Source organism: Grus americana, chromosome Z, assembly GCF_028858705.1.
Source record: "Grus americana isolate bGruAme1 chromosome Z, bGruAme1.mat, whole genome shotgun sequence".
NCBI lineage: Eukaryota > Metazoa > Chordata > Aves > Gruiformes > Gruidae > Grus > Grus americana.
In genome coordinates, this window is record NC_072891.1 from 12571997 (window position 1) to 12585199 (window position 13203).

At 46.2% G+C, this 13203-nt stretch overlaps 1 protein-coding gene across 7 annotated transcripts in view; it reads right to left on the minus strand.

Moving 5' to 3' along the window:
• The window catches only part of PDZD2 (PDZ domain containing 2), a 208383-nt gene that overhangs the window by 117266 nt on the left and 77914 nt on the right, over positions 1-13203 (minus strand). Inside the window, exons 1-2 of one of the 7 annotated variants that reach the window (XM_054811170.1) lie at positions 4291-4600; positions 2038-2355 (exon numbers count right to left, since the gene is read on the minus strand). The exons of 4 other annotated variants lie outside the window; for them this stretch is intronic. The gene's annotated coding sequence lies outside the window, so the exon portion shown is untranslated. Of the gene's footprint in view, positions 1-2037; positions 2356-4290; positions 4601-13203 lie in introns of those variants that run through there. 2 more of the 7 variants (XM_054811169.1, XM_054811166.1) reach the window with 2 other exon arrangements.

Below are 13203 nucleotides of genomic sequence, written 5' to 3' on the forward strand. Positions count from 1 at the left end.
CAATGAGTACCTAAATCTCCAGAAGGCAATGCTGGCAGCTATGCAAACAGCCTTCCCCTTCCAGTGTTCCCCTGAGGTTTCAGATTTACATTAGATTTACATAAAATTAGGTTTTGTCCATCACCCATTGTCAGGAGAGTTACATATGAACTATTAAAACATGGCATGGGTATGACATGCTCCAAAGCTGGCATGCCTGGGCCAGCTCACTCTAGCACAGGGCTAAGCAAACACAGCCACGCTGCACCCCATGCAGGTCTAGGAGCAGCGGAGCCACATTCCCCCAATGCTCTTGGGATCTACGTGACCTGAGCTGGCCCTGTGCTGAGACAACCCAGAGTGCTACAACCACCTTCCCACAACCAGAAGCCCTGGAGATGGACCTCTGGGACACCTGATGGACCGAGGCTGGGTCCTGAAGCCCAAGTGTTTCTACACACCCCAGTTCTCCACAACTCTGGAAAATGGACCAGGACCTCAGCCAGCTTTTGGCTCAAGTGACAAGCGACTTCAATCACTGATCACTATCGACGTTCACAGAGCACTCCGCAAAAACAGCAACATTTTTCCTGAATCCTGGGTTAAGCTCTCAGTCATTTACTACGTTTTGGTCTACAATAATGGAATTCCACTGTGTATTTTAACTGAATGCATTATTCCTCATTAGCAGTCTCAGGCTGTTACAAGTCTTTAGCCTAGTAAAACACTGAGTGCATTTACTCCAGAAGCGATGGCATTCTGATGACAAGGAAAATGCTTCCCGTCCACCAGGTACCAAATCCTACTCCTCGGATTGTGTACCACCTCGCAGGCAGCACAGGCTTGGCTGCAAAACAAACCCCTCCTGAGGAGTGACTGCTAGCATGGGGCAAGGTCTGGAGGAGGGGGAAGAATAAAAGTGACAGGACTCTGAAGAAATGTGTCTCAGCCTGCAGTGACTGAAAGCACGTGTGCACAAGTTTATGTGTGAAGCTGGAGCATATGCAGACAACTCGAATTTTGCTAGAGTCCTTGCAGCCAGCATTTTCACAAGGCTGGCTGTAGGCAGCTCCCCAGTGAAATCCTGGGAAGCATTCTTCAAGGGCTGCTGCCTTTCTGCTGTCTTTTGCGAACACGCAGTACCCACTAAAGCATCCATTTCTACCCACACGTGTCAAAGGGGCTACCATCTCAAGTTGTCTGCAATCACAGCTCTACCAGGACTGTGGACTGTACCTTAAATTAACTTACAGAACAGAACTTGACTGTTGTATCCCAGGGCTAGAAGGAGGGAGGGGGGGGAAACCCAACACCCAAACCAGCCAACAACTCTTTACGCCAAACGAACCAGTTTTATTAAGGAAATAACATCTGAACAAGACACGCTGCACACACACGTTTTGCAGCTGGAATCTCTTGTAGCTGATGTGTCTCTTGGTGCTATGTAAGTCAGAAAATAATTCAGCTCAGCCTTGGAGGGCTGGTGGTGGCTTTGTGGTCGTAGCAGGCACAAAGCACGGTAAACAGCTAGGCGCAGACTTCAGAAGATATACAGAGCAAATCTGCTGAGAAGCATCTTTTTCTCCCTCTGCACTGGACTCTGTAGACATAACATGTTTTCAGTTAGCTCCACCAATGTTCAGCCTCAAGGGAGAGGTTCTGCATGACCGGAGAGAAGTGCTGGGCCACCACAGCCCGCCAGAGGCTGTCCTCTTCCAGGGCTCCCCTGCTGCCAGACTGCGTGTGTAAGGAGGAACATCTCTGTGTGCAAACAGGGAACACTGCACTAGGGCAGAAAAATCTAGTGTCCATAGGTAGGTCTATATCCACTTCAACTGAGAGTGACACACAAATAATTAAAAAAAAAAAAAAGGTAGCACCCACACCACACCATGCTGTCTTTGTCAGTTCTTATCCTAAGCCCACATCATTTGTCATACTTTAAACAGTAATAATGAAGCATTAAATGGCACTGACATACCTAAGTCTGTTTGGTATTTGCTGGAATACATAGGATATCTATACAGTAATAAAAGAGATCTTTGCAATTTCACATACCTGACAGCTTCAGAGACCTTATTGCCCTGCTCCTCGCAACATCATCTCAAGGACTGATGATCAGTGTCAGAACAAAGTCTGCCACCTTCTCCTTTCCCTTTGGGGTACGGTGGGTAAATACGGAAGTCTGGCTGTCATGGGTAGGACAGGCACCCTGGTTCTACACTCTTTTCCTCCTGTTTTTCTGCACTTGAAGGAAGTTGTTCTCCACTAAAGACAGGGCATACAGAAGATCCTCCACAAAGGAAGGATCCTGCCATCTCACTGTGCTTGCAGAATAGGATTCTTGCTGCTCAAAGTCCATGCATAGTCATACATCTGCAAAATCACAGCAACATCCTTCCTTACCACCACAGGTTTTCTATTTCAAGTGGATTAATAATTTGCAGGCAAGACACTTTCCTGACCATGCAGAAAAATCATGACATAAAGGATATATCATTAACACATTTCCACCAAAAGATCACGCACAGAGATATATCAGGCAAGATGACTAACCTTTCCAGCAGATCCATGCAAGGAAGGAAATACTAAATTATGATTTTCTAAATACCATGATAATCTTTAGTCGCTACGTCAAAAATCTTTCCAAGACATAAGAAAAAGTAACACAGGAGACAAGCTCTCTTCCCATGAAAAATATGAGGACCTAATTCCCACTCCAGTTGGAAGCTGGAGGTACCCTGCTATAACAGGACCCAAGATCACAGTTCAAGTCCAAGAAGAAGCCTTCATCACCTTTCTCACCCACCTTTTCCCAGTACCACCCAATGCCTTCCCATGTCTCCATACCCCCTCCATGAAGGGGGACCCTCTTTTTGAGCCAGGAGATGGAGCCAAAGAGACACTCCCTACCATGAAGAACAGGCAAGATGTGGGGGTAAAGAAATTGGGGTAGAGAACCTCAATTTCTACTGACAAAGGTGCTACTTTAAGTCTATTACTATCCAACAGTATGAAATGGCAATCCAGAATAATGCTTTAGGATGCCATTGACAGCTGCGTAACTCACAAAACAGCTCTAGAAAAGTTAAGACACCGCCCACCTGAGCCACCAAACACCAGTTACTCTTCTTATTCAACAACTGGAGAATATTTTGGAATTAAAAACTTAGGACACATGCAATACACGTTTCTAACAAACACGCTGACCAGAGGTGTCAGGCATCAAACGTACTGTCGGAAGAGAGATGAATTAACCTTTCTCATCAGAACTGCTGCTGTTCAAGACATTAATACGTGATATTTCTGAACAACGCAAGGTCCAGTTCAGATTGTGAATGCATTCATAAAACCTAGAGTTTTGCGAGCTGCATGGCACACACAGAGAGCACACTGTTGTGCAACACAATACTTAAGACGCTTCCCATCTGCACTCCATTTCAAAGCATATTTTACTTGTTAGCTTCATTTAGAAGGTCCCCCCAGTTCCGCTGCAAGAGAGGACCCTGCCAAAACGCAGGGCTGAGCAGAAGCATTGAATTTGTACCAACATAAAATAAATATGAAGTTAGAATGAAGTACACTTATGCCCTACATGTACAAAACCCACTAAACACCAGCAGACTTTGTTTGCTTGAGGATTAGGAGATATTTAGAGAACATGATGGCTGTGGCACTTGAACGCCACCAAAAGCTCTCCTAACTGAAAGCCAGAAATCATGATAGATTTAGGAAGTGACAATTCAGCTCTATTTTTTGCATCCAGTTGGAAGACAATATATTTTCTTTATTGAAAGCCTTCAGCAGGCAAGCTTGCCAAGCGAAGCTCCTCTGCAAGGCTTTCAGCAGCACTTTCATTTTAAAAATCTGGTGTTCCTGTGTCCTACACAGGAAAGCATTTTGTGACTTGAGTTGTAAAGGTTTTCTCCAAACGAACCGTACAGTGGTGCTGGACGGAGTCCTGTCCCCACGGGAAAGCACACCCTCGTGCCAGACCGTAACTAAAGTTTCTGCCCAGCCCCGAGCCAGGAGCCCCCAGCCCAGGTTGGGGGGCGCCCCGCACCCCTCGCCACCGCGCAGCCCGGGTCCCGGTGACTGCCGAGCGCCGGCGGTGCGGCAGCGGGGCCGCGGAGGGTCTCACGGGGCACCCCCGGCACCCGCCGCCCGGCCCGACCTCCCCCCGGGGCCGCCTGGCAGCCGCAGCGCGGTCCTCCCCCCCCACCCCGCCCCGGGGCCGCCGCGCACCCGCTCCGCTCCGGCCGCCGACACAAGTTGCGGCTCCGGCCGCCGCGCCCCTCGCACCCCGCGCACCTCTCCGCGTCTCCTGTCCCTCCGCCGGGCTCAGCTTCTTCACAGCAGCTGGCGGCCGCGGCTAATCCCCGCCGGCCGCCCCCCGCAGCCCGCTCATCCGCTTAATCACCTGCCGGCACCGCGCCGCGGAGCTGCTGCGCGCTGGCGGTGGTGGCGGCGGCTGCGGCTGCTGCTGCTGCCGGCGGGGAGGCACCTTCGCCGGCGCCGCCGCCTCCCGGGCGCGGGGCGCGGCTGCAGGCGGCCACGCACGGCCCCCGCGCCGCCGCCCCGCCCCGCTCCGCGCCCCGCCGCGCACCGGCCTCCGCGCCGCGCAGGCGGGAACGCTGACCTCGGGGCGCAAAGCGGAGCGCGCAGGGAGCCCCCGGGGCGCGCAGGGTCCCACAGCGCTGAGGAGGGCAGAGAGCACAGGCGAGCAAAGCCGGGGACACCACCGGACTGTCGTGTCCCCCCGCCCGGTGCCTAGTGCCAGCCCCGGCCCCTCGGCTGTGTCCCCCACCCCGGTGCCCACCTCCTCCCCGGAGCTCCCATGCACAAGCCGTTCCTGCCGGGGGGAGGAGCAGGGCAGCCCTGCTCTGCCTTAGGGGACAGTAACAGGTCGTTTCCCAGCGGGACCTGCTCTGGACACGGTGTTTTTCCCTTCTATGCACTTGCTCCATCCAAACCACGCTCCTGTTGAAAGTCATCTTGCGTACTTTCCCCTTTGAAAATGTTTCTACTTGGGGCATCCAAATTAAAATCCCTACTGCTGCCTCCACACAACAACCAGGGGTTGTTTTCTTCCCTGGAGCGTGCGAGTGTCTTTATCACAGGCTGTCATTTAACATCTCACGGCCATTTTTCAGGTGTGTGGCTGCCAGTTCCCAGCAGGCCTAACAGCACTCAGGTTATACCCAATATTGCATTTTTCACTGCTAGTATCTCAACAATATAACTGTGGTCACAGTCATCTTTTGATGATAGAAGTTCTGGCCTTACACCAGGAACAACCCACTGCTATAACTGTATTAAAATATATATATATAGCTATATATATATTTGCCCAAGGAGAGAGCAGATCAGGCTGTAATCAAGATAGACAAGGATGAAACTCTTCCACTGAGTCCCATGCTGTATTCAAGCAGTCTTTTAACAGCTTAGCTTTGCTCACAGGAGTCCTGGCTCTCACATATCCTAGTACTCTACACAGGAAGAACCATCCCTCCTGTTTTTCAGGATTTTCAGCATGATTTTCAGCCTTCCAGGAGTTTAGAGGGAAACAGGAGTTCAGAAGGAGACAGAAGAGACTCTGAGCTTGGTTCCTTGGAGCAAAATGCATGGCCTGGTGTCAGTGCCTCAGCTCCCAGGCAGCACAGGTAGTTAATTAAGTGCCAAAATTGAACACACTAATAGTTAACAGACCTAGAGCTCACCCGAAGGGAATCTTTCAGTCATTGGGATGTGCCTCTTTCTGGGGCTCAACACTGCTAACCAGGAAATGCCTCCCATCCAACTGTGATTCATGGCCTGACATCTCCTGAGAAAAAAACTTCATAAGCCCCTTCATTTAAAAAGCGGAGATCAGATTTTGAGCACAGTGAGAAGAGGATGTGATGGCTGCGTCCGTCCTCTGAGCAGCACAAAGGCTGGGGAGTTCATCCAGGATATGGACAGCAAGTTCAGCAGCCTCTGTGCAAGAGGAAAGAAATGCGCACCAGCATTATTTTCCTAGGAAAATAAGTAGCCTTCAGATGGGCTCCTGTCTAAGCCCTCTCCGTCACTTCTTCTTTTAGCCGTATTCCTCTGTGCAAAAGAGAATCCAAAATTCAGGACGTTCACTTGGAAGGAGAGGATGTCCTGAGTCCCTGCCCTAAAAACTGTTTATGTTGTGCCCGCAACCTGGTTATTATAATAACACAAAAGAGTTTTGGAGCAGGAATCACACCCTGGGATGCCTCCTTTTGTCTCCCTAACTATTTAGGCTACAGTCATAAACAGAGACCACAAGGATTATCCTGCACAGTCTCCTATGATACTGGAAGTCCAGAAAGCTCCATGAAATTTTTATAATATGGACCACAAAATATTACCTAACTTCCTATTCAAATGCAAAGTAAAATGCAAAGTCCTGCCTGGCAAAAGCAGCCAGAGGGTGTGAGAAGTTGTTTTCTCCTTCCGGCTGGCCTGAGGAGGCACGGTAGGGAGGGAAATGGCACGGGGCGGGGGCCCCCATGGGACAAGGAGATGGACAAGCTGCTCAGGGCCAGGCAACACCAAAGGGCCCTGGATGAGAGCACAGAAACAGGCTTTTGGCCATCAGGAAGGTCCAAAGCTGTCCAGCACTTCCCAGCTTGGTGGCAGCTGCGTAGGGCTCTTGTAGGTCTATTGAGGAGCCAACATCCCGTTGAAATTTTGGGGTATTTGGCCCTAAATCTTCTCAGCTCTTATTTTGGAGAATATTGATAGCATGTAGATATTTTATACACATGTGCAGCTGTGCATTTCAAAGCAATCTGTTGTGATGTAAGTCAAAAGAAGATTTGAGTCATATGTTTTTTTACAGATAAAGCATTGATTTATATGACATGGAGCTGTTGGAGCGAGTCCAGAGGAGGCCACAAAGCTGATCAGAGGGCTGGAGCACCTCTCTTATGAGGACAGGCTGAGAGAGTTGGGGTTGTTCAGCCTGGAGAAAAGAAGGCTCTGGGGAGATCTAATTGCGGCTTACCACTACCTGAAGGGGCCTACAGGAAAGCTGGAGAGGGACTGTTTATCAGGGAGTGTAGTGACAGGACAAGGGGGAATGGGTTCAAGCTGAAGGAGGGTTGATTTAGATTAGATGTTAGGAAGAAATTCTTCACTGTGAGAGTGGTGAGGCACTGGAACAGGTTGCCCAGAGAGGTTGTGGAGGCCCCATCCCTGGAAGTGTTCAAGGCCAGGTTGGATGGGGCTTTGAGCAACGTGGTCTAGTGGAGGGTGTCCCTGCCCATGTGCCCATGGCAGGGGGGTTGGAACTAGATGATCTTTGAGGTCCCTTCCAACCCAAACCATTCTATGATTCTATGATTCTATGAACACATAGAGCAAGTCTATCTAAATGAAAACACCACATACATATGCAACAATAAGGAGAACTACTTAGACCAGACTATCTTCTACTGCCCCACAGAACAGGGCATCAAATTCCTTCCTAGCTTGAATTTCAGGGTTACAATATTAAGGATGGAGCAACTGCGGACTGGTGAAACTATTTCAGGTTGCAGTCAAAAGAAGGCTGCAGAAAAAAGAGTTTGGTACTTCGCTAATAAAATTGCAGTTGCATCCCATGCCACTGCACAGGGAAAATGCTACATGGCATTTTTGGGACTACTGTTATTTTTGGGTTTTTACTTGTCATCTTCTTTGCATATGCAAGTTCTTGATTCATATTCAGAAAAACAACAATGAACACAAATGACCTCAGAGCAACACTGGTACAAACTAAATGTCACTGAAATCAGCTCCACTAATGTGTTAGTATTAAGAGTTAACACTTCGAGGAAGCAGCTGAGGAGAGTTCATAAGTACCTAAAACTGCACTGCATTTAAGCCTTATCTCAAATGTTACCTTCAGAAGCTGGAAGCACTAGAAACATTTGTCCTTTACAACAGACACAGATATTTACATTCTGCCAACACTGCTGTGTCCCGGGCACCAGATGTCTGACACCCCTGACACAGAACACACACACACAAAGTCAATTACATGGTACACGCTCGCAGGATCCAGACTTCTGTGAATCTGATGGGCAGCAAAATTAATATACAGATTTAAATGAAATTCCTCTGAAAATACAATAAGCATCGACATCCAGGACCGCATATAACCCAGAACAACAATACAATGTTCCATTTTTTTCCTAAAAGAAAACAGTAAACTTCAGAACTCAGCCAGAAACCACAAAAATGACACAAAAGAGGGTTAACACTGCATAGGAGTCCAGTGCACCAAGGCAGAGCCAAGGACTGCAAAGGCCACATTCTGCTCCCAGCCATGCCAGTGTAAATACAAAAATCCCTTCCCTGACCTCTGCATGGATCTCCCCACAGTTTGCTCGGTCGATTCAGTGTATACAGGCCATCGAGTTCCCTACGTCTCTGCAAACACCACCTCTAGAAAGCTCCATTTCTGCACCACATCCTATTACACTATGAGATGAATATCACAGAGAAAACCTTTCCCTTACCATGTCTTCTGCACACAAGCACAACAAAAGTAATATTTTTTTTTTAAAAAAATGCAAGTTTAATAGCTCCAACACACAACTACTATAAACAGCCCTGGAGAGCTGAATACCACAGCCCACAGCCAGCATCCCCCCAGAGCCACCCAGGGCTCGGCTAGGAGTTACACCCTCATCATTTTGTGCTGGCTGCAAACCCGCTGCAAGTTCATGGGGTATACAGAAAAATGCCAATGACCAAAAAAATTCCAAATATCTCCAAGTCTGGCTGAAAACACCCCAGCTGTTAATCTTTAGTGGGGTTTTATATGTAAATTGCTGGCAGACAGGCCCTTGCAAGAGCTATAGTAGGATTATTTGTAAACACTCACTTATTCCTCCCACCCCACAAATAGTAGGAAATGAGATGTTTTCCAGTGATTGGGGGGGGCGGGGGGGGAGAGACGTTCTGATGTCCCTGTGTCAACAAGCTCTTCAGCAGTGCTCCTTACTTACATGGGCTATATTCAGAGATGGTTTCTGCTATTATAGAAGGCAAAATATGAAAAGCAAACCCTAAGCAGTATTGAGAGCTGTTGGGAAATTGAACCTCTCAATTTGATTAATCTATTCATTTATCTGTAATTATTATTTTTATAGCACTCAAAATACAGTCAGTAATTTGTAATGAAAGTACGGACATAGGATCTTTGTCCCAGAGAGCTTACATTGTAACTTCCCATGTTAAGGCTAATTGATGTTAAAAATATGAAAGCTCACTAGCCTTCAAAACAGAAATTTTTAGAAAATCTCTCCAGTGGACTGTTGGTTGGGTTTTTTGTTTGCTTGGGGGTTTCCTTGGGTGGGGGTGGGGGCTAAGGTAAGACTGACTATATTGATAACCCTCTCCCATTGCTCTCCACAAGCCTTTTTCTGGAATATATGTTCCAAATATACCCCATTAGCCAGAGATTGAGCTCTGTGGGCAGAGAGGTGTTTGTGAAACATTTATAATGTTACATTAGAGCTGATTTTATGCATTTACAGTTCATTTATAATCTGATCACTTTAAAAATCAATCATATACATGAAAAAATTCCCAATTTTAGAGACTATACCATGAAACTCCAAACTATGAGGCAATGTATCTACAAAGCTCTGATCTCACTTTTTATTTAATTTCTTTATGGCTCATAGAATTTACTTAGAGGTTCCTACAAATCTACAAGGGATAAATCCTTCTCATCCAGCAGTTCTCTAATACAGGTAAGTATGTATTATCAGAATAATACAATATCAATTAATACCCAACAGTGGAGATTTACATGGCATTAAGCATACTGTATTTAACTTCAAAATACAAAGCAGTAACTCAAGATTGGAGAGCAGAAAATAGATACAAGGAAATGTTCTATTACTGCTGAACTAAACCAGAGAATAATAACCTAGAAATCACACAGTCTTAAAGCAATTTGCCTTATCTGCTACATTTAACACCAGCTACCGTTATTAAAATGAAAAAATCATCAAGCTGTCTTTCACATCTCAATCCTTATTTCCTGTTTGCATTTCTCTCAGTCCTCTGTTTAATTTTGATTTCTATTCACTTAATACGTTTTCTTCTTTACAGTGTATGGCCCAGGTATGAGACTCTATATAGGAACATGCATTTGCTCAAAACAATGTTACCACTAAGATTATTTTTTTTCCAGGGTGGAAACATTTAGCTAAGCTTGTTTTTAGAAATTATAACTTGGGGACCAAATTTAAAATTTACATTACCCTTTAAAAATAAACAAAACAAAACAAACAGAAAAAAAAGTGAAAGGCCAGGTTTTACCCTGCCTTCAATTAAAAGACTCCTAGCAAGACCTCCATCCACTACACAGAGCCAGACATTTTCTCCCAGATAATCTTTCAGGCATCGAGGGAAAAATACTTCACAAAGACATAATACCTTACCTTATGTACTCAGCCTTAGATCTCTGTTTAAATTCCATTCTTTCTCTCCCCAAGGTGATGCCAGTTTTCTCTGCTCTTAACCTTTCTCTCGTATTGCGCAATTAAGACAAAGTTTTTTTCCAGTGTTGAAGATTATGTTCTGATTTTTCCTTACCCTGTTTGGTCCAAAGGTTACCATTTCACAAAGTATCCTAAGGACATTTTTACTATGGAGAAATATTTTGACAACAAGAACTATTTTTAACTCCACTAAGCTCTGCTAAGTGTAAAATGTTGCACAGGGTGCTCAGCAGCCTAGGGGAACAGAGCTATCGATGGGGTTTGTTGAGTTTGTTTTCTTTGCATGAAAACAGCAATCTGAATCTTTCAGCAGCAAGACTCTGTACATACAGTACACGATGTGCATCTCATTATAAACCTAAAGGGTCATCAGATAGGGGAAAAATGTACTTAAGACCTGCTAGCCGCTGGCTAGAGCCAGCAAGGTGCTGCTGCAGGTTGGGAGGGTTCTGCACACCTACTACGGCCCATGTCTCATGCTGGGATTTCCAGATCTACCAGAAAAGACTAATTTGGCAAAGAGATCAACTAACCCATCAGGATGTTGCTGGCAATCTGCTCAAGGATGGTGCCTCTGGGTGTTCTCCCTGCCTCCCCCCACTTGCAGTATTGGGAGTGATTTAACTGTGACATGAAATGGGACAAGACTACACATCCCAGAAAAAGCACGAGGGAGATAAGGTAAAGATGAGAGAGGGAAGGGCCAGAGGAGAGGAAGGCTGGTGCTGGTTCCCAGCCCGAGCCACAAGCTTGACTGCACGATGATGCTGGGACAGGGGAGCAAGGCCAGCCCCTCTGCTGATGAAGGCTGCCAGGAGCACACCAAGACTTCAACACACCTCCATGGGGAGTAATGCAAGCTCTGGCATTGTGTGTTTTCAGAGAAGCCAAGGGAACAGAGTGTTTTACTCCTCTGCAAATGCCCAGCAGGATGCTTAGGCACTGTGTGCATTGCCAGCACCCCAGCTAGCAGGACTTGCGTAGCAGGTAGGGCTACACAAGCTCTCTGTTCAGGGGTTAACTCCCCCCTCTGGCAAATGCACTGCCCGTATGTGCCTGCTCACTAGGATTTCCTATCAAAGCAACATTTTTCCTTCTCTTTAACTATGAAAATGATGTAGGTTACAGCAAAGGCTGCCCACTCCAGCAACCTGTGCTCCACCCTGGAGTCATTTTATATTACTCTCCCCAGTGTCCTAAACCAGGGCTGCAGAGATTGTTCCAAACGTGGCTTTCATTTTATGCTAGAATAGTCTCCATTAATGCAATACGCTGTGCTCCGTACTTTATGATATTCAAAGTGGAAGCCTAGATCTTGTTTGCTTTTTAAACATCACCAACCATCCTGCATTTTATCTGTGCACACTTCCCAGCGTGTGTCAAACGTGCCATCCGCTCACCACTTATTAATGTTTCAAGAGTCTTCCTTAAAACATACATGAGATTTAGGGAGGATTTTGTTCCAGGAGTCTTCTGACCATTCTGTGCAGTCAGAGAGAGTAGTTTTATTTCACAGACTGGATTTAATATACAGAAACATACTGCATCTGTTTCCAAATATTTTCTTTCTAAAACCATTACGAAAACCAGTGCCAAAATGTGCTCGTTTCTCTTTAAGGAGGAAATCTTATTTGGATTTCTTGATCCAGATCATCTTAACACCCAGGCTCAATTTTGCTTGCTAAAGCAATCTATAGGCTCCAACTAATACAAATTTAATCTGCAAGGCTTCTTGCTTGTGCTGGATGGGTCCAGCGTGTCTTTGTTACAGGCTCCACACCATGTATCAGTAGCATCTGGTACTGATTCCAGATCTCAGGCGCTGCACTTATGGGCTCCATCAGCAGGATCTTTCTTGGATTTCTGATCCGTTCTGGATTTTTCACTAGGATATCCCTGTATCGTGTTGGATTGGAGATTTATGACTGGTCCTTAACTTTGTGTTAATGTCTTGGAGCTGTGATGTTTTCTTATGGACCAATCTGTGGCAGCTGAGAACACATTCTGCAGGTCCAGTTCTCCATTTGCATGGTTACCCTGGCTAATGCTTACACATATGGAAATCAGGAACCACTCCTCTACTCCCTCATATTTGGGATTCATCTCCTTCCCCCTCAATAATTATGTAAAATGTCTGGGGAAAAAGTGAAGTCATTTTATACGGGGTGAAAAATAATTTGCCTTTTGATTGAGCCCAAAGAGAAGGGGTATTATGAGCAACAAATTCACTTCTGTGGTTTCAGGCTTTCATTTTGTAGGGTCCCAAGCCTTCCTCCCAAGTGAGGAGCAGATTTTGCCATCGATTGAAAGAAAAAAAATAAAAATCAGAACTCAGTAACTACACAGGAACATTTTGATCAATTGGCACAATCTAAAGGTTAAAAGTTCCAATATGCAGCTGACCTGGAGAGAAATAAGAGCGACGGTAAGTTTAAAATTTAAATATTCAATCAAGCCATTTCTCCAGGACACAATTTTCAGGCTAGTTTGATGAATGCTGCCGAAAGAACAGGCGGCAAAACGTGACCAAGATGGAAACTCTCAGCCTTGCCTCACATTCACTTTTTTTGTCCCATTCCCTGCACGAAGTTAGTCCCCAGAAGAGGAGCGTGGGGAACCTCAGAAACAGAAGTCCCTGGACAACATAAACGGCAGCACGAGCCTCCTCCCTGTGTCCATGCCAGAAACTCCCACACCGCTCCTACACATGTCC